Source organism: Taeniopygia guttata, chromosome 2 (genome assembly GCF_048771995.1).
Source record: "Taeniopygia guttata chromosome 2, bTaeGut7.mat, whole genome shotgun sequence".
Classification (NCBI taxonomy): domain Eukaryota; kingdom Metazoa; phylum Chordata; class Aves; order Passeriformes; family Estrildidae; genus Taeniopygia; species Taeniopygia guttata.
This window is the reverse complement of record NC_133026.1, coordinates 149,081,250-149,108,916: the sequence shown is the minus strand read 5'-3', so window position 1 is coordinate 149,108,916 and position 27,667 is coordinate 149,081,250. Positions and strand designations below refer to the sequence as shown.

The window sequence follows — 27,667 nt, the reverse complement described above, 5'->3', positions numbered from 1 at the left end:
ATCTTATCCAAATCTTTCTGTTTTCAGCTTAAAGACATTTCCCCTTGTCCTGTTGCTCCATGCCCTTGTTCAAAGTCTCTCTCCAGATCTCTTTGAGCTCCTCTAGGTCTAAGCTCTGTTTGGAGCCTTCTCTTCTCCAGGCTGAACAGCACCAACTCTCATTCTGTCTTCACAGCAGAGATGCTCCAGAAGATTGAATTAATAAAGCTGTTCCTTTTATTTTTTTTTAATTGCAGTCTGCAATAAGAGAAATGCTTTATTTAGGTCTTTTAATAGAAAAAAAAGAAATACCTAGAAATAGGGATGATTGATTTTTCTGTGAAAGGTGACAAATTGTATAGAAATATCTACTTCTTGCCAATTTCACGTTGCTTCTCCTTTGAAAGAGCAGTTGTGATGGGAAGTGTTTCAAGGTACCTCCAGACGCATTGTCAGCTTCTCAATTCTGAGCCTTGAGTAATGGAAATAAAAGCATTGAGCTTCCAGAAGCCTCACACTGACAACTTTCTCCTTGTCTCTCACCTCTGTTTTTTCTTTCCTAATGCTAGGAGTTTACACAGAGAATCACAGAGTAGTTTGGGTGGAAAGGGTCCTTAAAGATCGTCTTATTCCAACTCTACTGCCTTGAGCAGGGACACTTTCCACTATCCCAGGTTGCTCCAAGCCCCATCCAACCTGGCCCTGAAGACTTTTAGGGATGGGGAGTCCTCAGTCCCTCTGGACAACCTGTGCCAGGGCCTCACCACACTTACAGTAAAGGATTTCTTCTCAATCTCTGATCTAAACCTGCCTGCCTTTATTTACTTCCTGCTTTATTTGCATCTGTAAATGGACCAATGTGTGCTGGAAACTTTCTTGGAATTTTGTTTTTTTTTCCAAAAATTAAATATGAGGTTTTTTAAAAATTATTTCTTAATTTTTTTTTTTTTTTGGTTTTTTTTTGGGTTTTTTGGGGTTTTTTTTGGTGTTTTTTTTTTGTGGTTTTTTTTTTTTTTTTTTTCCTAACAAATACTGGATTACTTGATTATTTTTTGGCAATTTTTTCCCCCATATAGAGCTGTACAAGGCTTGATGCCTTTTGGAAAAAGTCTCTTCTTCCTTGCACTGTCCTGTGCTGATCTGAAAACCATCTAGAGATGAAAATAGACTTTTGTCCAGCCTCTCTATTGAGCTGGTGTCTCTTTATTTCCCCTGACAACTGGAATGAAGTTGATCCTGTAAAATGTCTGGGCTTTCTGTCCTGCCTAATTGTGTTAAACTGCATTTGCATCCTAAAGAGACTGTCTGGGAGAGGATGTTGAAGCCTTATATACATTTTTAAACTCATAAATGCCATCAGTGAAGTCTAAAACACCAGATAACCGACTCTGAAGGCCTTGCTGAAATGCTCTGATGCCTTTATGAGTTGTCTTCCCCTGCACAGAGTCTCCAGATCCTACATGTGTTGCTGTCAGCTGTATTAGGGATAAGGAGGAATCATAACTGTGAAAACAGCCCTGGGGGCTGTAGATATCTGCACACCATCAAGTGAATTTTGCAGTTTTGCAGGGGATCACATTTTTGTTCCTATGGCAAGACTTTTGTTGCAGTGCAAGAAGCTGTTTTCAGACCTCTCCTCCTGTGTCAGAGGAGCCATCTCTCCTGGTGTTTCTGAGCATCATGTGCCTGCCAACCCCTACTCCACCTTTTCAGCAAGTAAATATTTGGGCACCACAATAAAAATGCAGTAAAAGTGGAGACAATGGAAAATATATTCCAGTCAATCACAACTTTTTATGGAGGTGTGTTCCAAAATTTTAAAGCATGTGAAGAAGGCAAGTCAGCATGGTAGATGAGATACTGTGGGCATCACTAAGGGTTGTTGCTTTCACTTTGCTCCTGGGCATGGTTTTTATCCCTTGAGCACATTGATCATCCTGACCTGATCCCACACAGCCTCTTCCATGCAGGAAATTGTAAATTTCTCCTCCTGTGACCTCCTCTGCACATGGGATGAGGGCTTTCATGTTGGCTTGGTGGTTTCTTGGAGGAAACCTCTTTCTGTTCATCACGGCCCTGCAATTTTAGCCTCTGACTCTTGGTGCTGTTGCTTCTTCTCTTGCTTGTGCTTTGTTCTGTGCACATGACAGCTTTGCCAGTCAGAACAGCCATGGCCTGGGACAAAAGACCATGTCTCACTCAGCTCTTTGCGTGCACGTGAGCATTTCTGTGATGGGTAGAAGATGATTCTCCCTCTGAGTCATGCATTTGCTGTTCCCTTCTCTAAGAAATCTGGTGAAATCAGTAGAAGTAAGGGGAGGGAAGAAATGGAAAGTGTCTCTGCATTTCAAGAAAAAAAGCAACAGCTCCCCCAGGGTGGTTGTTTTGGCAGCAATCTGCATCTCAGTTTCAACCCCAAAATTACCATCAAGGGCAGGCAGCTGTGTTTGCTCTCCCAAAAGGTGTCTGAGAGGGTGTCAGTTTTCTTGCTGTGGTCCTGATGATGTGATGAGATGTTAAGGAAAAGTCAGCCACATGCATGAGGAAAAGAAAAATCAGTTGTTTGTAGGGGTTTGCAGGAAGACCTTGGGAATGTCTTGATTCCCATATTGGAGCCTTGCTGCTGAGCAGGGTTTTCACAGTGATTTCAGGGCTGTGAGTCAGGGTCTGTCCCAGTGTTCTCTCTGACAGAACTGCTCATCTGAGCTGGAGTTGCAGTGTAAGACCAGCTGTAGCTCAGATATCAGGGTTTTGCCCTGGTCTGGTAGTTTAGTGTTAGGTCTTTGCCCCAAATCTCTCTGTTGATGTTGCATTGAGGGTGGAGATGTTCCCCCAGGTGGTTCAGCAGGAGAGCCACTAATCTGATCACAGGACTGAAGCTATGGAGACCGGCTGAGAGAGTTGGGGTTGTTCAGCCTGAAGACAAGAAGGCTCCAGGGAAAGCTGAAAGCCCCTTCCAGTGCCTAAAGGGATTCCAAGAGAGCTGGAGAGGGAGTTTGGACAAGGGCATGGAGTGATGCAACAAGAGGGAATGTCTTCAGACTGAAAAGAGGGTATGTTTATATTAGATATTAAGAAGAAATTCTTCCCTGTGAAGGCTAGGGGCACTGGAACATGTTTCCCAAAAACGCTGTGGATTTCTTATCACTGGAAGTGTTCAAGGCCAGGTTGGACAGGGCTTGAGCAACCTGGTCTGGTGTCCCTGCCCATGGCAGGGGCTTGGACCAAGATGTTCTTTAAGGTCCCTTCCAACCCAAACCATTCTGTGATTCTGTGATTCTCAGATGCTTTTTCTCCTTAGGGATGCCCAACCTCATGAGGTGTCACTGTGGTGTTGTCCCTGAACTTCGTGTTTGCTCCCATCTGTCCCCTGAGGGGTTTTTGCAGAGATTGAATGAGTTTTCTTCTGGTTTCTGTTTCTCACTTCTCTCATTTCAGTGTGATGGCACAGCCAGAACACTCATGAGCTTCTTCAGCAATTTTTTCCTAAGAAAACCTCATGGTTGCCTTTTCCTTCTCCAAAATATCTGGAAACCACCATTCCCCTGGTTCTCTCACAGCCATTTATATCAGGATGATTGTGATGGAGGAAGCTGCTCTTAAAGCAGCTTTGCTGTGTCTCAGGCAGGAGTTGGTCTGCTGGAACAGACATGGTGGTGGGGCTGGAACCAGCTGAAAATGCAGTTTCCCATTAACCCCTTCAGTTTTCTGAGTCTCTTGATGTGACACAGGGAAGTTCCTGCCTGGTGGATTTCAGGGAGTGAGGTGAGGGCGGGTGCACATTTTAATTTTAGTTCTGCATGATGGAAGATGCTTGTTTGCCCATCATATTGATCTCGAAACTCTTCAGGATTGTGCTTATTTTGCTGTAGTAGTGCAATGAGTTGGCTGGGGAATAAGCCAGCAAAGCAGGAATTTGTATAACAGTAAAACCAACCACACAGACATGAGTCAGTCTGCACAGCCTCTCAGTAACCACCTGCGTATATTCTTTGACCCTGTTCCTACCCCGAGGAAAAAGGGTCTGACCCTGAAGGATCTTTGCATCCTCTGACTTTTGGGTGGGAGTTACTGGATTGGAAGGACTCCAGTTGTCCTTCCAAAGGTCCCATCTGCTCATTCATCCTCCAGGAGAAGCAGGGTGGATGTCATGCCAGCAGGAACTGTCATTAGCTATCTTCATGTCTAGTGCCTGGGCATGGCAGAGGAGAAGGCGTGGAGAATTCCCAAAAAGGAGCTGAGTAATGGAAGATGATGGCTCCAGCTGGAGCAGAGGCATCTCCACATCTCCACAAAAAGGCTGCTCTTTCTCCTCTCTAATTTCCTTGCAGCTGAACTTTGACAACGTTAAAACTTCAGGGAACCTCCATGTGAAAGCCTTTGGTTGCTCAAAAAGGGGGAGCTGGTTGCAATCCAGGGATGCTGTTTTGGGCTGGGAGGAGGAATATGAGATCAGCATGGACAGTATGTGCAGGACCATGGGTATGGACGTGAGGTGGCTCAGCAGCAGAGAGTCAGGAAGCCTGGATTCATCTCTCCATATCAAAAATATTGTTACAACAGAGGTGTTCAGGGGAGTGTTTCTGTTGATTTGGCTTGGTACTGTCCTGGTTTTCACCCCAGAGGCTCTTTAGATTTTTGGAATATTGGGTACATCACAGTTGTGATGGAGTTTGGAGATATTGTTGGAGAACCCAGCAGGGAAATTCCTCCAGACAGCAGGTGATTGTACATTGTACAAGTGAGATGCAATCTGTGCCTCCACCTCATGAGTTGTGTTGTTGCTATTTTTATTTTTTTTTTTTTAATAAATACTGTGTTTGTGCACTTGGATGACATTTCCCATTCAGAAATGGAGGGGAGGAAGGAATGTGTCACCCACACCCAAGGTGCCAGGCACATAACTCAGGAGAATTACTCATAAACCCACAACCTCATTATCCAGTTATGAAGGATTTCTGCCACCAATTTCCTCAGTCTGGCCACAATCCTGAAATTAATCTCACCTAAACAGTCAGAGTGTTTCCTCTCTCAGTGCAGGCAGAAATCATTTTGTCCCATGGCTGAATGCTTCAAACAAATACAAAAATAGACAAAACCCCCTGAAAAACCCAAATTGTAATAACTAAGCTGGTGCATTTAGAGTGTTAGAAAAGGATTCTCCCACCCCAATTCCAAGCAGATGATGGAGTGCACAGCATAGGTGGAGCACACTTGGGAAGACTCAAAGCACCACCTGGGAAAGTGAGGTGGTTTCTCCCTTGTAAACATCTCGGGAGGAGGGATAACTTTGTCTTTTGGGGATCAGATGGGAGCTGGAATTTCAGTATCCTTGTGGGTAGGATGAGCTGAGTTTTGGATAGTTTTGGATTGTCTGAAGTACCTGCTATTGTATTTCTTTCTTCTGCTAGTCACCTGGGTTTTGGCTACTCTGAGCAATATCCTGCAGGGAATGAGAGTAGTGAGCCTGTGATGGTTAAAATCCAGACCTAAATGCACCTCTTACAGGCTCCTCATCATACTATTCCTATTTTTTTTTCTGGAGCAGAAAAGAATGGCCTGTGAAGTCACAAATTCCTAGCTCTCAGCCCCTGTTTTTGTTTTTTGGTGGTTTTTTTGGGTTTGTTTTTTTGTTTGTTTGTTTGTTTGTTTGTTTGTTTGTTTTTTCCGCTAAAGAAACAGGGTGAAGGAAAGGGGCTCTGGGATATCCAGGAGAAAAAGCATCCTTACAACGAGGGCAGTGATGGTGTGGCTCAACAAGAAGCTGGAACCAGGATGTCCTGGGCCAAACAAGAGGACTGGCAGGCTGCACATCACCATGTCCTGCCCAGTCTTCCCAAGCAGCAAGTGACAGGACGAGAGGAAAAGGTCTCAGTTTGCAGCAGGGAGGTTTAGATTTGATATAAGGAAAAATTTCCTCACTGAAAGGTTTTTCAAGCATTGGAAGAGGCTACCCAGGGACATGGTTGAATTACCATTCCTGGAGGTATTTAAAGATGTGTGGATGTGCCACTTGGGGACGTGGGTTAGTGGTGGCCTTGGCAGTACTTAGTAGTTGGACTGATGGAGCTGAAAGGTCTTTTCTAACCTAAATGATTCTGTAACTCTGGAAAGCTAAGAACATTTCTTCTGTCAGCTGCTGGCTATGACTGGTGGCTTTAAAAAGTTTGTGTTTTGCCTTTTATCTTGCCAGAGGACATGGAAGTGCTGCTGGGCATGTCGCAGGTGTGGGACACTGAAGGATGAGGTGGATTAGCACTCATCTGCTGATGGAGACCACAGCAAACAAGGAGGGATGGAGTGGGAGGATGGAGCTGAGTTGCCCCGTGGTGATTTCCATGGGTTAAACAGGCAGGTCATTGGGAATTACATCCTCCAGATGTAACAACTCCATAAGATCAATGTTTACAAAACCCCTCACACAGTTGGATCCAAATCTTGATTAAACCTCGAGGCTGGTTGTCCCCAGCCTGCTCAGTAACACACACTCACTAGTTGCACTACCTTTTGATGTTTCTCACTCCGAGGAACAAGAAGCTGCTGCTCTGGGAGGGGAAAATCCTCTGTCACGGTGTGTAATTGGCTTGGTGTGTTTGCACAGAGGTCACCAAGGGCTGGGATTGCTGCTCTGCTCCTCTGGGCAGATATAAATCATTGCTACAATTTTATCTCTGAATTTTTTTCTCTGGGGAAATTGCATCCATTTTTAATTTTTTTTTTTTTAACTGTGCTTTCTGTAGAGACTATGCATGTAGGAAGTATATGGCATCTGTATAGGAAGTATTTATAAATGCAAAAGGATTTTTAAAGTGTTCAGCCCACAGTGACCAGAGCTGAAGGCAGTGTGTGAAGGGCTTCCTCACTGGTGTTAATTCACCAAAACAAGTAGGAGTATTAATTAAAAGGCCTTTTGTGAGCTCTTGAGAGTTGCCTGGTGCTTGTCTAATGCAGGACCTGCCCCTTGGGGTTCTACCAGTGCTTTCTCCTGGCAGCAAAATCAGCTGCTTTTGTAACCAGGAGGTGTTGTTTCTAGAATAAAAGCTAAAATTGAAAATTCTTGGAAGGTAGGAGTGTGTGTACGTGTTTGAAGGCCAGCAGGAGAGAGAAACAAGCAGCTGGTGAGAAATGCCAAGACCTCGATTCAGCAGGGCTCTCCCTCTTCTCTCAAATCTGACACACTGAAATGCCTAACTGGATTTTGGCCAGAGTGTTCCTCCCACAGCAGGTTTGGGATCTTAAAGAAGACTGGATACTTAAACACATGATTCTTCATTGAAGATACCAGTTTGTTATTTATTATTTTTGCAGGTGTCCTGCAAACAATTACAACCACCAACTTTTGTGCTGTTGCTAATCTGGAATGTTGAAACCTTCTAGGAATTTTAAATATTCATGTCAACTTTCTTTTGAAAGGGAGTTGCTGTTCCCCATGCTCAGCAGTGGTGTTTTGAGGATCCAGCAGTTGTCTTTCTACCTGTTCCTGCAACCTAGCTCAGAGGCTGCAGGATGTGTCTGGATATCAGAGCTCTTGGTGTGCTGATGGTTGCCATGTCCTTAATCATGGCATTGAAATTGATTTTTTTTTTTTCCCCATCACTTATCAATTGTCTTGCTTTTTCTTCCAGATTAGAAGAAAGTCTTGTGTGCCCAGGAGAGAAGGACTTGGGAAGCAGCTGGTAAGAACATCTTTTCAGGAGAGAGTCACCTGAACGTCAAATTATGGGGCTCAGGCAGATGCAAATAAAATTTTTTCCTTGAGAAACTTTTTTTTTTTTCCCTGTGACTTTCATTTTATAGGAGTTTCAAAAGGACTGAGTTGCCAAAAGGGAGAATGGCTTATGTAAGTTTTTGCTGGTGAGGCTGGGGAGTGCTTATCTTCATGCATATGGAAAGTGACCTTATCCAAGAGCTGTCTCAGAGCTTTGGCCATATTTTCATGTTCTCCCTGTGTTCTCATTGTGCTGATCCTTTCCTAGTTCCATGTCTTTGATGTCTAGAGTGAACCATGCACAGGAATAAAATAAATGTGGAGACTGCAGTGCTTTGAAACTTGGGTGTTTAAGGATGCCAGGCAGAATTTGAATCATGGAATAGCCTGGGTTGGAAACAACTTTTGAAGATCATCAAATAGAACTCCCCTTTAATGAACAGGGACATCTCCAACTTCATCTGCTTGCTCAGAGCCTCATCCCACCAGACCTTGAATCTTTCCAGGGATGGGGTACCTGCCACCTCTGTGGGCAACATTTTTGTGTCCTACCAAAATCTTTTATCTTGCCTGAACCTCTACCCTCTTTCAGTTTGAAACCATTACCCTGAAACTACAGGCCCTATTAAAAAGTCCATCTCCAAGATCCTGAAATCACTGAGAACTGTGTTGTTCTGTAGGTCTTCAGGTTTAACTTCCTGTTCCTCATCTTGGAAACTCCTGCCAGGGTGGTAAAGCCTTGTTGGTCTCCTGGGCAGTGTGAAAAGCAAGCAGGAGAGTGCTGTTCTGTGTCACACTGGTGGGCTGTTCATGTGTCCCTTGGATGTTCAGTGGTCCCCTCCCAGGGAAATTGCTTTTTGCTCCAGCAGCAGATCCAGCTGGGCAGATCCATTTGTGGACAGCACAGCCACAGCCAAGTTCCACTGGCTTTTTCTGGGACTATTCTGTCCCTCCCACCTGGTTTACCTCCTCTTGGGGGCACAGGGATATTTGTAGGACTCCTCCTTGGTGACCCTGGAGACAGAAACAGATTCATCCCCTGCAAGGCTCGTGTTTGGGGAGGGAGCAGTGCTTTGTGTAATTTTCCTGTCACCTGTGGCAGCACTGGTGCTGAATCAGCGTGATGGGTGTCCCCTTTGATACAGGTGATGTTTCCCTAAACACCAGTGCTCATTGCCCCTGGATCTCCTCGCAGCAGGACTGAGCACAGAGCTTTAGTGGTGTTACTTCTGTCCTCAATAGTCCCCCAGCACCACGTCTGGCTGGGGGGAGAGAACACAAATGGTCCTTCCACAAGGCTCTGGACTGAAAACCAGAGGATTTGGCTTTCAGTACCAGCTAGTCATGCTGTAAAACAAATTTTGCCAATGGCATCTTTTCTCAGCTTTATGGTTTTCCCTTCCCATCTCTTACTTTCATGTGCTGTTTCTTCTGTGTGGCAGAAAGGAGCAGGTATGTGGGGATGTGGCCTGTGGGAACAAGCTGGGTTAGAAAGCTGTAATTAGCCAGGTGATGGGGCAGATTGTTTCAGCAGTGAGGGGAGAAATAACTGGTGTGGCATCTCTGGGTCTGTGCCCAGTCTTGCTCTTGCTGGACCTGGAGTCCCCCTGGTGCAGGGCATTGGTGGTAGAGTGAATTGTAAGGAACACCAAGTGTGATAAATGTAAAAGTCCTGTGGTACTTTGAGAGCTGCACTGATGGTGGGGGCAGGATCTCTCTCCCCAGCTGTCATGGTGGTCCTTGGCTGTATTGACAACATTTTAGGCCCTGTCAATTTTTTGACCTGTTCAGTCTGGTCAACGTCCCTCTGTTGTCTTTGTGCTCTTGCACACTTGTGGATTGCCCTCTCCCCATGTGTACCAGGGGTCTGTTGCTCTCTCTGTCTATCTGCTGCATGATGAGAAAAGTGGATGGAAACCCTTTGGGAAGAATCAAACAGTCTGAGCTGGGTGTGGAATGCTCTTGAAAATCTTGAAAATGTGATAGCCACATGTGGTACTTTGGGAGCAAAGCTATAGAAGGACATCAGTGCAGCAGAGAGTCCAAATCTCTCCTTGCTCAGATTTGTTCTTTTTCACCTCCTGATACCCTGGAAGTCCAGGCAGTGGAGTTGTTTTTAGCTTTTTCATACTCTGTGCTGAATGAGCACTGGTGAAGGCACTTTTGCTGGAAGGGCTGCACGGGGCACAAGCACAAGGTGCTCCCTGGCCCCAGCCCTTCATCCACATGACCAAGTGTTTGCCAGAGGCTGCTGAGGTCTGGAGAGGCCACTCTTTGCTAAGTAGACCAAGTTCCTCCTGAGGACTTGGTTCAACTGGCCTGACCTGTGCTTCAGCCATTCAGGTGATGCAAGTAAGAGGTTGACTGGGGCTAAGCTTGTCCAGCATCAGCTTCACTGCTCAAACTTTTCGTGTGTCACTGTGTGGTTTTCTGCCTTTGTCTCTGGCTGATCTTTGGTGCTTTCAGTCATAGGCACAGTAATTGGAAAAGTGGTGTTTTTACATAAATGTACATCTGTGTGCACACAACTATCCATAAAATAAGCCTTTAAAACAAATGTAGGTGAAACGTCCATGTGTTGATGTCCTCATTGTGCCCAGGTCCTTGCTAGACCTCATTGCATTTTCTCCTTGTCCCCATCCTTCTGATCTTTTCAGGTGTCAGTGGTGAGCCTCACAAATGTTGCTTTTCATAAACTCCTCCATCATGTGCTGATTTTTTCTTTAGGGGTGTGAAGGACCTGGGCGCTTTGTTTGTCCAAGGGCACATACAAGGGCTCAAAGCTGGTGATGGGACAAGAGGAAATGGCCTCTAGTGGTGCTAGGGGAGGTTTAGATGTGATATTAGGAATAATTTCTTCACCAAAAGTTGTCAATCATCGGAACAGGCTGCCCAAGGAAGCGGTGGAAGGATTTAACAAGTGTGCAGATGTGGCACTTGGGGACGTGGCATAGTGGTGGCCAATGCAGTCAATGCTTGGTTAATGGTGGAACTTGATGACATTAAAGGTCTTTTCCAACTAAACAATTCCATGATTCTTTGTGGACTCCTGGTGGACTTGGCTTGCCATTGCTCCCCTCGCTGTGAGCTGCTCCGTGTGCTAGTTGTGGCACTGCTCTGTGCATGCCACCGAGTGCGTGTGGAAAGGAAAAAGAGCCATTATGCAACACCCTCGTGTGGCTCTCACAGCTGCCAGCATGTGATGTGAGCACTGTGGTGACCCAAAAACTCTTCTCCCTGGGTGGTGGGTTGAAATGATAATTATGCCTGCCTTCATTGCGATGTCCTGGCATTCAGTGCACCCCTCCTCAGAGCAATGGGCAGTGTCATCAGGCTGCTGGCACATTTTGTGTTTTCTCAAACCAGTTTCTTGGCCAGCATTCCAGCGCTAGGGTGGTTTCTGGCCGGAATTCCTCCATGTGGTGGTCCCTGCTCAGTGAGCAGAGCTGGCTTCGCCTCCACAAAGCCTGCGGCTCCCGTCTTGATGTTTTTCCCCTGCATCTCAATCCTTGCATTCCTGCAAGAGAACAAGATAATCTCTGTGCTGTTTTTGTAGCAAACTCTCCTCAAAGTGACAGCCGTGGGCAAGGCTGTGTGGATGTGATGTGCTGGGATTGCTGATTCCCTGGGCCGCCCTCCTAATCTCCTCAGCACTGAGAGTTGCTGCTCTGAGCTCCCTCCGTTGTCTTCCTCGAGCAATGCTGCCTCCAAGGGATCTGCACAAATTCCCTGGCCTTCCCTTAAGAAGTAGGAAGGTGTTCTGCCACTTGAGCAGCATGCTTTGTTTTTGGCAGAGCCGAGCATGCAAATAGAGGGAAGGTTTCCATTGCTGGATGCCAGCGCTGCTGTCTGGCTGTGGGAGGTGTCTGTGTGCACCGCATGGGAAGAGAGTTTCTTGTGATTTGGGAGTGCTCCTCAGATGGGGAAAACCTGGGTGTTAAGGAAGGATTTCTAATCAGAAGGCTGGAGCACCTCTCCTAGGAAGAGAGGATGAAAGAGTTGGGGCTGAGCTGCCTGAGAGAGGAGAAGGCTCCAGGGAGACCTCAGAGCTCCTTGCAGTGCCTAAAGGGGCTCCAAGCGAGTGGAGAGGGACTTTGGACAAGGGATGGAGTAACAGGACAAGAGGGAATGGCTTTAAACTGACAGAAGTGAGATTTAGATTAGAGATTGGGAAGAAATTCTTCCCTGTGAGGGTGGTGAGGCCCTGGCACAAGTTGCCCAGAGAAGCTGTGGCTGCTCCGTCCCTTAAAGTGTCCAAGGCCAGGTTGGATGGGGCTTGGAGCAACCTGGGATAGTGGAAGTTGTCCCTGTCCATGGCAGGGGATGGAAGTGGAGCATCTTTTAGGTCCCTTCCAACCCAAACCCTTCTATGATTTTGATTTTTTTTTTTCTTTGCAATGTGGGGCAATACAGGGAAGTGAAATTACAGTTATTGTAGTAGGTAAGGGCAGCTCCTGGATGTTTTTAATATGCAAAAAATATAGGTTAATTTCCACTGCATATTAAGGGATTGATGGAAGCTTTCCTGTGCTGTGCAGGTGTTTGGATCAAGCACCAGCACCTGAAAAAAATGGATATAGAAATTAATGTTTTTCCCACATCTCACACTATGGCAGCAGCTCAAGTGACCTCTTTTCCAGCCTAAAAATGTTCTCTTTTTCTTCTAAAGTGTGATGGGGGAAAGATGAAACTGTCTTTGCCCTCCCTCCATCAAATGGCTGCCAACTTTTGGTTTGGATTCTGTGATAGAGTTGAGGATTTAATTTGATTTATTTATGCATCCAGTTTTTAAAGGAGAGAGATTAATTTTTCTCTTTTGACCTGGAATTTACAGAAGCTCAGGTCCCAAAATCAGGAGCAGGTACCTCATTGTCTTAGAGCAGAGACATCTGTGAAGCCACCTTCATTTCTGCATTGAGCTGCCAGTGAATCTGTCCTGGGTCAGGCCAGACTTTTTGGCTGCAGCCTCCATTTTGCAGGGCATGTCAGTATATTTTGAATTATCTGCATCCCTGGACCTTGCAGCTTTCTGTTTGCTCGCTATTGCCAGATTTGAATTTTTTTGGTGTGTTTTAAAAACATCTCCCCCTCACACAGGCAGGTTCCTGTGCTGGTTTGGGATGACATTCTCGAGCTGGTATTGTGCAAGGTACCAGCAAAAGAGGTAAATCCAGATGTCCCTTTATTTTCCTGAGCAGAGAGAAAGAAGCTGGTGTGAGTTACTTCTGCCTTTAGAGATCCAAAAGGTTGAATGTATTTATATTTCTGCTGAATGAAATGGCTTCCCTCCAGCTTGCTTGCTGCAAAATTGAGGTTATTTTATGGAGCCATGGTTGGGATCTTTCCTCTTTTTCCCTGTCCTCTCACAGTGTGTAAAGATGGAGATAACATGTACGGGGTGGTGTTAGAGCAGGCGCTCTGGGAATCACAGAATCCATAAAATGCTTTGGGTTGGAAGGGACATTACAGATCTTGTTCCAACAACAAAATGCTCTTCCAAACCTACACACAGTTCAACATTGTGATCGGCATCCCTTGGAGATGGATCACAATGTTGAGCTGTGTGTAGGTTTGGAAGAGGATTGTGTTGGCAGCTACAGAGCAGAGGAAGGCAAACAAGCAGTGATTGCACAGGAATGGTCTCCAGAGCCCACAGAATACTCACCCAGCATCAAACAGTAGGAAGAGGAAACCCTGTGGCACTATCCAAATCTGTTGTATGAATTCCAAGGGAAAGGACATCGCTCTCTTCTAAAATGAGATTTTCTGTAAAATTTGAAATGTTGATGAAGTTTTGAAATTCTTTTTGACTTCCCAACTCAGCTCTGCTTCCCACTCTCATTCTCCAGATAGCTACAACCTATAGCAGAGCAGGAGAAATCAAAAAGTCAAGGAGGGTTGGGATAATGAAGGGGAGAGGCTATGGCACAGTGCCTGTCACTTAGGGAGAGCATTTCAACATGTTAAAATGTTTTGAATCAATGTTTGTGGTTTTAAAGTTGTTTCTGCAGGGTGGCTTATGTCATAAATCCCAGACTCCTCAGCAATGTAATTGCCTGAGATGATCTGCTCTGGCTCAAGCTGGCCAGCCAGGAAGGATCTTTTCCTGGGAACTTTGGAGTTAGGACTGTATTTTAAGTTAGAAAAAAGTGTTCTCTGTCTGTTTTGAAAGAGCAGCTGGGAAGCAGATAATGAAATCTATCAATTTTGTTTTTTAAACAGAACATAAAAAGAAATAAATGCAGAAATAAAGAAAACCTGCAAGCAGAGAATTAAAAAAGTTCAACTTCAATGCAGTTCTGTGTGAATATTATTCCAAAGGATCAGAGCACCTTTGCCAAAATGAAAAATATTGTCTGTACCTGCTGGCATCGCTCATTCCCAATAAGGTGCGGTTATTCAGTAAGTGGTTACAATTTTGGGGGTGAAATATCTAGAAGTGATTAAAAAGTAATTTAAAATATCTGTGCTTTCCCATTAAGCTGTTGCCAGGGGCATTGAACAGTCTGGATCCTCCCCTGCTCTTAGAACCAGCCTTTTGTGACACTGGAGGCATTTTTATAATAAAAATACATAAAATTGCATCATGTATTGACCAAAGCTCAGTTAACTTAAGCACATGCAGAACCTCTATTAGGAAACAAAAACCAGTGGCTGGGGACATTGATTTTTGTAGAAATTAGTAAATTTGGCATATTACTGTATTTTTAAATAGTTCCATACCCTCCCAGTGCCAGTTAAGGAAATATGGTATTTCCATTTTTTCTCTGACCCTTAAATTGGACAAGAAAACCCTGTATTTTTTCCTTTCCCCCATCCATTTCCTTATATTTTCTCTTACTTTTCCTGTTCTTTTCTTTTCCTTTCCTTCAGTGTCTACAAATCTGTCTTTTTTTCCCTTTTCCTTCCTTCCTTCCTTCCTTCCTTCCTTCCTTCCTTCCTTCCTTCCTTCCTTCCTTCCTTCCTTCCTTCCTTCCTTCCTTCCTTCCTTCCTTCCTTCCTTCCTTCCTTCCTTCCTTCCTTCCTTCCTTCCTTCCTTCCTTCCTTCCTTCCTTCCTTCCTTCCTTCCTTCCTTCCTTCCTTCCTTCCTTCCTTCCTTCCTTCCTTCCTTCCTTCCTTCCTTCCTTCCTTCCTTCCTTCCTTCCTTCCTTCCTTCCTTCCTTCCTTCCTTCCTTCCTTCCTTCCTTCCTTCCTTCCTTCCTTCCTTCCTTCCTTCCTTCCTTCCTTCCTTCCTTCCTTCCTTCCTTCCTTCCTTCCTTCCTTCCTTCCTTCCTTCCTTCCTTCCTTCCTTCCTTCCTTCCTTCCTTCCTTCCTTCCTTCCTTCCTCTTTTCCTTTTCCTTCCCCTACTGTGTCTACAGTGAAAGCAGGCTAAACAAAGAAGCTCAGTGCTGGAAATCTTTACAAGACACAGATCATGGAATAGTTCAGGTTAGAAGGAGCTGTTAAAGGTCCCCAAGTCCAATGATCAGGGGCATCCTCAACCACATCCCGTTCCTGACAGCCCCATCCAACCTGACCTGGAATGTTTCTAGGAATGGGGTATCCACCACCTCTCTGGGAAGTCTTTTCCAGTGTTTACCACCAACACTGTAAAAAATTTCATCCTAATATCTAATCTTAATCAACCCTCTTTTAGCTTAAAGCCATCCCCCCTTGTCCTATTGCAACAAGCCCTGCTGAAAAGTTTCCCCCACCTTTTTTTTTCAGGAAAGTGGGGGAATTTTAGAAGAAAGGGGTTCTTAGAGTGTTGAAGACCAGCTTGGATGCTGCTCTGAGCAACTTGGCCTAGTGGAAGGTGTCCCTGCCCATAGTAGGGGGTTGGAACTGGGCGGTCCTGAAGGTCCCTTCCAACTCAAACCATTCCATGGTTCTAAATGCTGTTCCTTGGCTGAGGTGAAGTTTTCCCAGACCTGCCCTGCAGAGGCTGTTGGCCTTAACTGGACTAAGTGGTTTTTTTTCTCACAAAGGACATTTCTGATAAACAGCTCAAATTGTCTTTTAAGAACTATATTTATAATACCTTACATAGTCTCTGCTGCTGCTATAGGGGAGCCATAATTCAAAGGAAAACTTTACTGTCTGATTTAGCAGGTACTTAAATATGATGAGAGATGGATATGGGTGAGGGGAGGACATTCTACAGGCTGATGGGATATTTGCGATATATTCTAAAATTTGGGTTTATAATTACTTTTTAGAGAACAAGGGGAGGAAAAGAGTTGGGTAGTAGAGAAGTTGACTCATGGTATTGAAGCGATAAACAATTTTCTCCTTAAAAAACCCAAAAGACAGTGTTTTTCAATAGCTTTTGAAAGTTAATATTTACAGGACTGGAAGTTGATAGACTTTCCTAATTGATTTTGGTGAGGAAGAGATTTCTGACTCTGTCACTCCCAGTTAGATCAGCTTTGGCAATGCTCTGACAGGGTTTGCAAGGATCTGATGTTATCCAAGGAGAAGTCCACTGGCACAGACACAAGCTGTGAACCCACCCATAATTTTTCCATGTTTCTGCAGTAGCATCTCCCTCTAATGAGGGCAGAAAAGCAAAATCCCAACTATTGAAAAGTCATGACCTGGATAAAACTAACCTTGACTTTTCTGTCTTTTATGATCAAGTTCTCCTGTGTTTTTTGGGGGTTTTTTGGGCCTATTTTTGCCTGCAGAAGTTCTGAAGAAATCCTGAGCTTTGGTATAAAATACAACTCTGTGTTTTAAAAACTCTACCCCTTTTTACTTAAAGTAATTGCACCTTTGTTATAATACATTAAATACCTATATGTCCTGCAGACCTTCAGATAACATAATAGTTTTACTGGTGGCAATTAATCTAATTTCTGAGCAGAGGTGTAACTACAGGGCTGCTTTATTTGTACATGTGGTTGGTTGTATGAGATTTTCAATCCCACTGTTTAAATGGAAAATTGGGAAGGTTTGTCCTCTATGAAAGAAAAACATGGAGCATGTGAGTCAGGAAAAGAAATGTGCAAGATTTAGTTAGTACCCACTCTTAATTTTTAGTTGGCAAGAGTTTGGCACTGTTTGGAATTGCTGTTAGGGGATTTTTAAAGTTGTTGGCAAAGTCTCAATTTCCCACATGTCCTCAGCCAGTCCCTTGGATATCCTGTAGTGGGGTTATGATGAAGACAGAGCTATTTCAGGTTATGCTGTTGGGGCTGTATCTCCAGGTTCAGATCTTCATACCTTTCTTTTTGGTTTAGCCCAGATCATGGGAAATAATTGAGCTCTTAATCACAGAATGGTTTGGATTGGAAGGGTCCTTTGAGATCATCTCATTCTTCCTGGTTGTCTGTGACAAAATGTAATTTTATGAACTCCTTTGCCTTTGGCTCGTGGCATTTAAATTTGCTTAGCCTCCACTATGTGTTGGCTCCATATCAGAAGTTTTTCATCTCCTCCACCAGAGGAAAAACAGGCTGAGTGAAGTGGTTGGAGGTGCTGAGGGAGATGCTCTGAGCTGGACGTGCAGTTGGACACCAGGAATCTTCTGTGTGCCTGCTGGAGCCAGGAAGGACTGCCCAGCCCTAATTCTTTCCTTCAGACACAGGCACAGTGCACAGTGCAGTCTTGTTGGCCGAATTTCCTCCTGCATATCACAATTTGGCCACTTCTGCCTTACAGCTGGACACAACATACATTTATACAGAGGAGGAAAGAACTCAACTCCTGTGGGAGGTCTGAGGCTGTGGATTTTTCTCTTTCTGAACAAATTCCTGGTTTGCAATCCTCCAACCACTGTCCATCTTCCCTGTGGGCTCAGCAGAGATGTCTGGACCACAGCCTTGTTTTTCTTGGCTCTTCCCTGGAAGTAATTGAGGAAGTAATATGAGTCTCTAGGGTGTCTGGGAAAGAGCAGATGGAAGCTCCTAACTTTCAGTGCTGGTTTTTCAGGACTGGTGTGTGTACAAGAATGCTTCAATACACCTGTAGGCCCACAGTGGGATTCTTGGGAGTGTCCTGTGCAGGGCAAGGAGATGGATTTTGATTATCCTTGTCCTTTCCAACTCAGGATATTCTGTGATTCTCTGGTTCTACTGCTGTGGCTGTTGCTTGTGTGGTCCAACCTCCTCACCTGGGCGTGAAAGTGGGGCTGCCCATCCTTAATTTCCATTGTCTCCCATTGTTTTAATGTGGAATTTGCTCTTCCCCTGAATTGGGATATGGGGGTTTGCTGACCTATTGCATGTGGGAGTGCCTGCAGCAGAATTGTTCCAGGATATCAGGTGGTTGCTCACAGTTGGGTGTTTCTCTGCCTATTAATGGGATGAGCTTTGGTGTTTTATCTTGCTGGAGCTGTATTTGAGACCTTTCTTAAGGACTTTGGTCCTTTGGTCAAGACTAGGGTGTAGCCTTGCTGCTATAGCACTGCCACACAGCTCTGCAGTCAGTTGTTGATGCAGCACCTTTTGAAATATTTACATTTAATGGCAATACAAGGCATGGCTGAGCTCTGAAATGCCATGGAGAGCCAAAGGAGTGGAAATAGAATGGCAGCAGAGCTTGACACTTTTTGGCTTTTGCTTGTGTTGAGCTATCTGGGTTTTGTGCATTGACTGATTTGCTTGCTTGGGCTGCTGACATTCATGTCTCTTGACTGTCAAATTCAGTGTAGTGGAAATGTTAATCTGACCACAGTCACAATGCAAAGAAGGATCTTCAGGTAAAAACACACACAGAAACCTTCTTAGGAATCTGTTTAGGTTTGAAGAACAAATCTGTACATGATGCTGGTCGTGTTTGCTTGTGTTGTGCAGTGAAGTTCCATCCCAGCAGTCTGTGGAAGCTGCTTTGTGAAGTCTCCTCCTGCACAAGACAAATTCAGGGATCCTCCTCTTTCTTAGTTCATGGAACAGGGCTCCCACTGGGATCAAGGGGGTTTTAATGGTGCATATCCTACCATGTCTCCAGTCTGGGCTAACCAGCATCCCAGTATTTAAACATGCCAAAGGCCATAAACCTCTCTGAGATACCACTCAAAAAAGTGGAACATGGAGATGTCTTTTGTTTCCAGTATCTATGTGTAGGATCTAAGCCATAATCACAATCCTTTCAAGTTTTAAGCCTCTGTCTCACTCTGTCTGATCTCCTCTCCGTGCTGTCACATCTGTCTGTCCAGCTGTCTTCTGCTGAATTAAGGTTCCATGTTGATACATGGTCCCCTTTCAAAACACCTCATCTCCTTCTATCTTTTGTCATTTTTATGATATTAAAGCTGTTTCTTTTTTTTTTTTGGTGGCTTTCCTGGGAGCTTGGATTCTCCTTTGTTGTTTTCTCAAGTCCAGTTCACTCTGGGTAAGGCAGACCTGGAGGCAAAGTTGCTCTTGCTTTCTGAATTTTCTGTCCTTTTTATCCAGGACATGCTTGTAAATGGTGGCATTCTGCTGGCTCCATGCGATATGGAGAGCACCAGAGCTGTCCTGCCTGTGGGATTGTCCATGAAAATTTAGCTAAACCTGTGCTAGCATCATTTATCTGTTCAAAGCAGTTTGGGATTCACTGTGTGGTCCCTAGGGCAGGACTTTGCTGGAGGAGGAAATTCTCAATGCAGCAGAGATTCCTGGCCAGTGGTGAGCATGTTTGTGTCCAGGAAGGACAAAACCCCAGCCAGCATCTCACAGGATGGTTTTTCTCTTGGTGCATCTGGTGGGGGTGCAGGGAATGTTTTTGGTTGTTTAAGTGAGGGAACATTCTGGTGAATTCTGCCACAGGGAGGGAGCAGGGGCTTGACCTGAAATATCATCCAGGGTGGAACTTTATTTTTTGTCCTTGCATTTTTTTTTTTACTGCTTTTTGCATGGATGGGGCAGAGAACAATGAATCAATGGATGATGTGTGCTTGGAACACTATGCTAAATTTGGATATCTAAATGTGAAATAAATTCTTCCAGTCCCAGGACCCATTCGTGCTGCTCTAGTTGGGTGATCTGACTCCCAGGTGATGCTCCAGCTCTGGTTCTTCTGTCCCAGAGAGGTCACAGCCTATAAAAATGTCTCAGTTGCTGTAGATGGAGCCTGAGCACGTTGGAATAAAGCTTTTGCACCCAGGGAAAGCATACCAGGCTCATGGTGGCACATTTGATGTGTGTGTGGGACACTGAGCATCCGACCTCTGCTGCTCTTCTGCAGAAATATTTTGTCAGGATTTCTCCCCCTCCCATATTTGTTGAACAGTGTGTGAAATTCAGCACATTTGATGGAATGATAAGATTTACCTCTGAAATTGAGCTTTTGTGTAAGAACAAACCTGTGTGGGGATAGTTGGAAGGAAAGCTCATAATACCACCAAAGTCTTTAAAAACTACGAGCCTGAGCCTGCTGTCCTCTCTTCACCTCAATTTCTCAGGTGTGACAAGCTTGAAAGCCAGAAACCAGTCTTTGACTGCACACTAGACATGACACAGTGAGTATATTTTTGGAAAATGAAGAACAATTGGTGTGTTACTGAAGGAAAAATACAACTGATGCTACTTCACTGAAGGAAATCCCACTGCTACCTCTTTTTCTTTTTTTTTTTTTTTTTTTTTCCCTGGAAGCTACAGAATTTACTACACTGTTTATGTGCTGAAAGAAAATGGTGATAAATTAGTCCCTGTAGCCAATCCTACTTGTACCACAGAAATAGTTGTATTTATGAAAGTGGTCAAACATGCAGCAGTGTCCAGAGATGTATGGCAATGTTTACTCCAGACCACAGCACTGTGTGATTTATCACAGGGCACAAAGCAGGCCGTAATGTGTGTCCTAATTAGCGTAATGTACCTTGTAATAGCTGTGAAATAAATTCTGCACCAAAGCTTTTGGCCCAAAAACACAGGATCTAGTGAAGATTCCATGAAGATAAAGGGGGGAAAAAATTACCTAATGGTGTAAAGGCCTTTGGGTGAAGCCTAAAGTACACCTGTACATAATCATAGAATCACAGAATGGTTTGGGTTTTGAAAAGGACTTTAAGGATCATCCAGTTCCCACCCTCTGCCATGGGCAGGATCACCTTCCAGTAGACCATGTTGCTTCAAGCCTCCTCCAACCTGTCCTTGAACATTCCCATATTGGATGGGGCTTGGAGCAATATGTAGGTGTCAAGTTTGTGGGCAAAATGTGCGTTAATCTTATTATTAAATGTGTGTTAACATAGAAATGTGTTAACCTTGCATTACTCAGCCTTTTCCTTCCATGACACAGAGCTGTCCCATGGACTTATTCTCCCTCTGTCAACCCAAGCAGGACTGGGAAGTGGTTATTGATTAATGAATTAATCAGCTCCACATCTTTGCTTGCACCCTCCTGGTGTGGCTCTTTTTAGCACTTGGTAGTTTTAGAGAGAGAGGATGACTGATGATCGTGTTTTGAAGCTCTGTGAGTGTCTTCCAGTTCCTTATCTCTCTTGCAGATGGTATTTAAGTGTGCTGCAAAACATAATTCTCATGTGGGAGTGGATCTCCACATGGACTTGTAGGATTTCTTCTGGTGTATTGCTGAATGATGCAACCAAAATTGGCTTTTTTTTCCCTTTTTTTTCCTTCCTTTTTTTTTTTTTTTCTCATGGAGCTCCAGGAGGGCTGTCAAGTATTGATGTTATCAATTCATGGGAAGGAAAATGGCTCCTCAAGGGCTTTTGCTGTGAAGTGTTGTCAAGAGGTACTAAGCTGAGACCTTTGAGCTTTGCTTCCCAGATGAGATGCCCTCCAAGAGTCTGGGAAAACAGAGTTTCTAAGTTGATGTAGGATGAAATTTCCTTCATTACTTGATATCTCTCTATCTAGTGTAAAGGATTTTTTTCTTATTTTTATTTTTAAAAAGAGCCTTCATTATTCAGATCTTTATTAGGACAGAATTTTATTATTGGGGCTGGTGCTGTGGGTTTTTTTTTCCCTGTTCTCTTTCTGTTCTCTCCTTATCTGGTTTTTCTCTGTAGATTATGAGTATTTGATTGGGAGTGGAAGAGTCAAACCAACACAAATTTATTTGGTCTGTCAAATTTCCTCTTTGTAATACTCTTCTCTGTGTAAAAGATGACACAAAATCAATCTCCTGGTTGGCGTTGTCATTCCTCTTCAGGCAGCTTTTGCTCTGTGATCGTTATTTTTGGTTTGGCTGCATTTTATTCTTTAATGTGTTTTCAAATACATCATCAGATAACAATTGTTGAGATCCTCCTTCCCGTTGAAGGTCTGAGTGCAGATGTGAATTTGTGTGGCCTTTTCCTAACCTTCTGTGATCATGTCATGTTTTGTTTCAGAAGGGATGCCAGGGGAAGGAATTGAGTGCCAGTCAAGAATGAAGAATGAGGATATTATATTGTGGAATGGGATGTGGCTTCTGTGATCTTTTTCAAACAATACATCTGTGGAAGTTTCTTCCAAATATTTTTTTTTTGTGCTCTGATTCTCTCAACTTTTCTCCCCCATTATGCTGCCCTTCTGTCACTTTTTCAGGTTCTCCATCATTTTTGTGGGTGACTGTGAAAGCAGCTGCCTGGTTTTAAGTGAAATGAACCAAAATATGGATTTTTAAAACTACTGTTCCAGTGGTGAAATTTTTTTCTTCCTAAATACTTAATTCAGTACAAGTTCTTTCATACTATATATTTTTTGTTTGTTTCAATACACTTTTTTTACAACCTTTATATGTATAGAATTCTGGATTCTGAGGAAAAAAAAAAGAAAATGAAAACATATGGACATAATTGAACTTCTCATCTGAATTGAATGAACTTTTAATATTTTTCATAGTCAAAACTTTGCAGGGCTTTCTCTTTCCTCCCGCCCACACGATAAAGATGATTTATGAGTTCCGTAATCTGAGGAAAGACTGGGGAAAGTTATTTTTGTTGCGAGAGTATTGAGTATTGAGTTGAGGAGTCAACTGATGGCAAAGAGTGATGACCAAGAGGACTCAAGGCCAAGGTGAGCCCCAGCAGTGAGAGGACATAGGTTGGTGATTTAACCTCCAGTTGATTTACTGGAAGATAACTCTTTGCCCAGAAGTCCACACTAGTGAAATTTTAAATCCAAATTTACTAAAGGATGTACATGTAAATCTGAATGTGATTCTTTTTGACTCTGAGTTTGTCTTATCTTAGGTGAGAATGTCAGGGGGGTCCTTCCTACCCCATGAAGTGGATCTGCACAGATTTACCCCGTGTTCAGCAGTAAATTGCAGGTCTCCAAAACACCTCTGATGGCAACTCTGAAATTACCCTTTCAGGTCTGCCATTGAGCTGCTGAAGAGATTTATTTCTTGATCAGCTCTTCTCAGATTGGAATTTTCATTTCTCTGATCAGGATTGGGAGCTGGGCAGAAAATTTGGCTGTTGGGTTGATGAGGCAACAGTCAGAAAATTATGAACAAAAAAGGAGATATTTTCTTCCAAGAGTTTTGCAGTCAAATTATGTTTAATGCTGTCTTCAGTTGTATCCCATTGATCTTTTTGGTGAAAGCTGGTTGCATTTGAATTTATGTGTCTAAACAGTTTCTTATGATGGTTTGTTGGGTTTTTGGTGTTTTTTTTTTTTCCCTAACACAAAAGGGTGATAGCAGTTTCTCTAAAAAGACAAGCTAAAATCTTGTAAGTTACCATTTTTCAAGATGTCTCAGCTCCTGTGGAGACAAACTGCCTCCTAAAGGTGTTACAATTCACTTCTGAAACCTCAAGATTTTCTTAAGAGGCCTCCCTTCTCCAGCAGTGATTAATTGCTGCTCCTGTAACCCAGTGGATGGAGTGGCCTGGTATAAATCCAGATGCGTGGAGACCTTTGCTCATCTTTAATCATCTGCTGTCCAGTGCCACAGTGGAATAAATTATTATTGTTGTTATAAAAGCTGCAATTTATCTTCGATCAGGCCTCATGGCTAAATTTTTTATTTTTATTTTGTCTTCCTTGAGATTTAGTTGATTTAAAAAAGAATTGGTGGTGTTTTTTTCCAATGTCTAGCAATAGAAATTAAACTAAGGGCATTTTAATATCTACCAATATACATGAAATTAAGAGTATTTGCTGAGGTGCTGTAGCCACACAGTTACTGCTCATCACAATCTGATTGCAGTGATTTCTCTTCAAACTGACTCAGAATAACTCCGGGTGTGTTTCCTTCTGCTCTTGAATATTTGATTCCCAGGCACACAGTCCTCCTTTCCCTTCCTCATATCACTTCACTTGATGCATTGGCAAGAGCTGGGTAGAACAAACAGGTATTTTGTCCTCATGAGATATTTGGCAGGTCTTTATTGGCTTTCTCAGCGCTGTTCTCCTGATGTGAGCCGAGGATCAGAAGCTGGGTTTATTTTAGGCAACTTATAAGACAAAATATAAGCTGCTTCAGCTCCTTTTCTTCCTCTGTGTAGGCACAGGCTACACTGTGGGAGCCACTGGAATTATATCTCTTAACAATACAGCCTTTCATCTTTCTCAGACTGCAGTATATATATATAATCCGACTGGCTGGTTTATTACATTTTTATTGCTGTCAAATTTTTCTGAAGATTAGACTGGGAGGAAAAATGCCTTCAGAGTGAGATCTCTGAAGGTGTGAAATGGCCTCTGAGGAGGGGCACTGGGAGCATCACGGTGTGAGTTATTGCAAAGCAGGCAGTCCAGAGGATGGGAAATTCCCCCCTGGAGGTGATGATGCCTGGGTGACCTGGCTGGGATGGATTAGCCCATGCTGGGGGTCGCCTTTCCACAGGGTGGGTGGGTCCTGCTGGGAGCAGATTTGGCTGCTTCCGATGAGTCTGTGGGATTTAAAACATCTCTGAGATGCATTTCCAGTGAAACAGCCAAAGTTTCTGTGTGTTACTGGACTGCAGACTGTGTTTCTTCGTACTGATGGCTTCTGAATGGTTAATTCCAGATATTCTCTCACTTGTTTAAAAGCTTTAATTGCCCTCCACTTTACTGGGGCCTTTCAATACCTAAAGGGAATTATAAAAAGGGGAGGACAGGTTTTCTGTGGGGTGCATATTGTTAGGAGAAGGGGTAGTGGATTTACATTCAAGGAAGGTAGATTTAGACTAGAGATTAAGGAGAAATCTTTTATGCTGAGGCTGGTGAGGCCCTGGCATAGGTTGCCCAGAGAAGCTGTAGCCTCCCAATCCCAGGAAACTCTTGAGGTGAGATTGGACAGGGCTCTGAGCAAACTGGTCTGGTTGAGGATGTCCCTGCTCAATGCAGGGGATTAAAACCAGGTGACCTTTAAAGGATCTTTCCAGCCCAACCTATTCTATGATTCTGTGATTAGATTTTTATGTCTGAATAGGACTTCTGAAGAAATACAAAGGGTTGAGCAGGTGGTGGTCTTATGGCTGAAATGAAAATGAAAGAACCAAATGCTGATTGGTGCAATAGAGCTCTTGAAATCAAGAGCTGATGGTTATTTTTCACATTTTGAAAGCTTTCTTGATGGACCTGCTATCTTTATCTCCATTTTGTCCTAATTTTTTTTTCTTTTTTGGTAATCTGTGCAGACACACTCCCTTTCTGCTTACCAAAGCCCCCATCCTACAAAGATTGATTTTCTTTTCCCATTTGGAGGAAAGAATATCTTTTCATAGGCAGTGGGAATGTGGGGAGGAACTGCTGCAGCAGAAGATTTGAAAACTTGTCTCTATAAATGGTAAGGGCAAATTCAGCATTTTGGAAAGAAATAATAATTTAAATGTACATCTTGGTGGAGGCTTGAGCTTCATTTATGTGGCTGTACGAATGCAAGCAAGAAACCAAGTAATTTCTAAAGAACTCAACAGCCCAGCTTTGCCTTTTCCCCTAGCAAAGCTAGATATATTGTGCAGTGTGCAAGACCTCTTCTTCCTTCCACCAGGGAAATTTCTGTTCTTTTACATTCCTCCATTTTACCACAGAGAGCTTCCTTTGAATCACCCAAGACCTGATTAATTCCTTATCCCATATAGATGTGAATCCTGGCTGGATCAGCTTGTCCTTTTATTTTAAGCTAACAATTTGAGCTCCATGCAGTTCATCTTGTGGGGCTCTTCCAGAGAAGAACCTTGCCACGTAAAGAAATTCCTTTTGCTTTTTTGTGATTATTAATCTGAGAAACCATTTGCAAGAGTATGTCCTGAATGCGTTTAAGGAACCTATTTAAAAAAAAAAAAAAAAAAAAAAAAAAAGTTTTCCAGCTCTCTGTATTATTTGATCTGTTATCTGCTACCTTCACTGTAGAAAGTGCCTTGCTGCATTTCAGCGATAACCTTATTGCTGTGTATCTGAGGCAGTGTTTAGGTTTCTGTAGTGCCTTTCATTGTGGCATCTCCAGCAGCTTTGCAAGTGTGCTGGAAAGTAGGTCAGTGTTATTCTCGTTTATAAAATAGAGGCTGAGTCTTTAGGTTTCTCTGTAACCAATTTTTTTGTTGCTCGCAAGTGGTTCTGGCTGTGGAGAAGTTGCTGACTTTTCTGCTTCACTTTGCAGTGCTAAACCTCCCCCTCCTTTCCCTCAAAACCACTTCTGGGATGTTGAGAGAAATCTGCCAGTATTGCTCATCCCAAACTTCCATGCTGAGCTTTCCTTCTGCCCATAGAATGGTCTGAGTTGGAAAAGACCTTAAAGCTCATTCCATTCCAACCCCTGCCATGGGCAGGGACACCTTCCACTATCCCAGGTTGCTCCAAGCCCCATCCAACCTGGCCTTGAACAAATCCAGGCACAGAGCAGCCACAAATTCTCTGGCAACCCTTCCAGTGCCTCACCACTCTCATTTTTGTCTTTTCCAAAATCCCTTCATCTGAGTCTCCAGGAATGCTCAGAACTGTGCACAGTGGGAAGATTAATGTGAAAATTTATCTCCAATGCAGTAATTCAACCTGACCTTTTCTTGTGTTTTAGTTTAGCATTTTACAATTATTTCTATTTCACAATACCATTATTATTATTAGTTTAGGGTTTTACAATTTTTTTTTTGAGTTCTTAGAGTTTCCCCGGAGAGGCTGATCCAAGGGTGGGAGGCAAAGAACCAGTGCTGCAAGAGGACTTGCATCACTCCCTGTTATGCTCTTATTGAATTCATTGCCTTTAACAAAGTGTTCCAAAAATAATTTTGGAGGGTTTACCTAGCAGCTTTCTGCTTCCCTCACATTTACACCTTGAAGTGCTCTCATCACAGTAATGGAATTTTTTTGGGTTGGAAGAGACCTTCAAGGTCTTGTCATTCCAACCTCCCTGCCATGGTCAAAGACAGCTCCCATCAGACCAGGTCATCCTTTGAGTTGTCTGCTGCTAAATTCAGGTGTTCCCCTATGTCTCTATACATGAAGTCAAGCATTAATTGCCTCTCCTTGGAGATCACAAGTGAAATATTGGAAAATAATGTTCTTGTGGGAGATACCCTCCCACAAGGATCGGTGTTCTTGAATTTCTCTTGGATCCGTGCAGCTTCTGTGATCCCTGAATGTTTTTTAATCTTAATGGAAGTGTATAAGGGGGCTTTGGTTTACTGAAAGATGAGGTCTGTGGTGCACCCTGCACTGGTCTCTGTGATGAGCAACTGGAAAACAGCATTTTGGTGTATTTGGCATTTTGGTTCAGCAAAATACATGGGGCTTTGAGGAGTAGTTTTGAGTGGTCCTCGACTAGGTAGACAGAAAGGATTCAAAGCAATTTGTAGCAGTTTAGGCTGATTTTTGTAGCAGATTTGAGTCATTGTATCCTATTTTAAGCTCCTTTTATGACATATTGTAGACATTTGATGGTTTTCTCTAAGAGCCATCCACAAGATCATCTACTTCTGTGGCTATACTCTCATTCTGTCCTTTTCCCACCTACTAAATGCTACAAACCACCCAGTTACCCTGGAAAAGGATTGCCAAGGGCATTTCTAAGGGTCCCATGGTTTTGTGGTAACAGAGATTTTGTTAGATGAAAGTGTTAAGGTCAATTTAGAGTAATGGATTGTGCAATCAGCCCACCCATCTCACAGTCTGTGAAGTGCCTGACTCCAAATCTGG

General features: G+C 43.5%; 1 protein-coding gene across 11 annotated transcripts in view; it reads left to right on the top strand.

Moving 5' to 3' along the window:
- TSNARE1 (t-SNARE domain containing 1) overlaps positions 1-27,667 on the top strand; it is a 451,136-nt gene that overhangs the window by 37,346 nt on the left and 386,123 nt on the right. For 8 of the 11 annotated variants that reach the window (XM_072925076.1, XM_072925081.1, XM_072925074.1 and 5 more), the window contains one exon: positions 7,605-7,655. The gene's annotated coding sequence lies outside the window, so the exon portion shown is untranslated. Of the gene's footprint in view, positions 1-7,604; positions 7,656-20,052; positions 20,110-27,667 lie in introns of all 11 variants that reach the window. The other 3 variants (XM_072925080.1, XM_072925078.1, XM_072925079.1) reach the window with 1 other exon arrangement.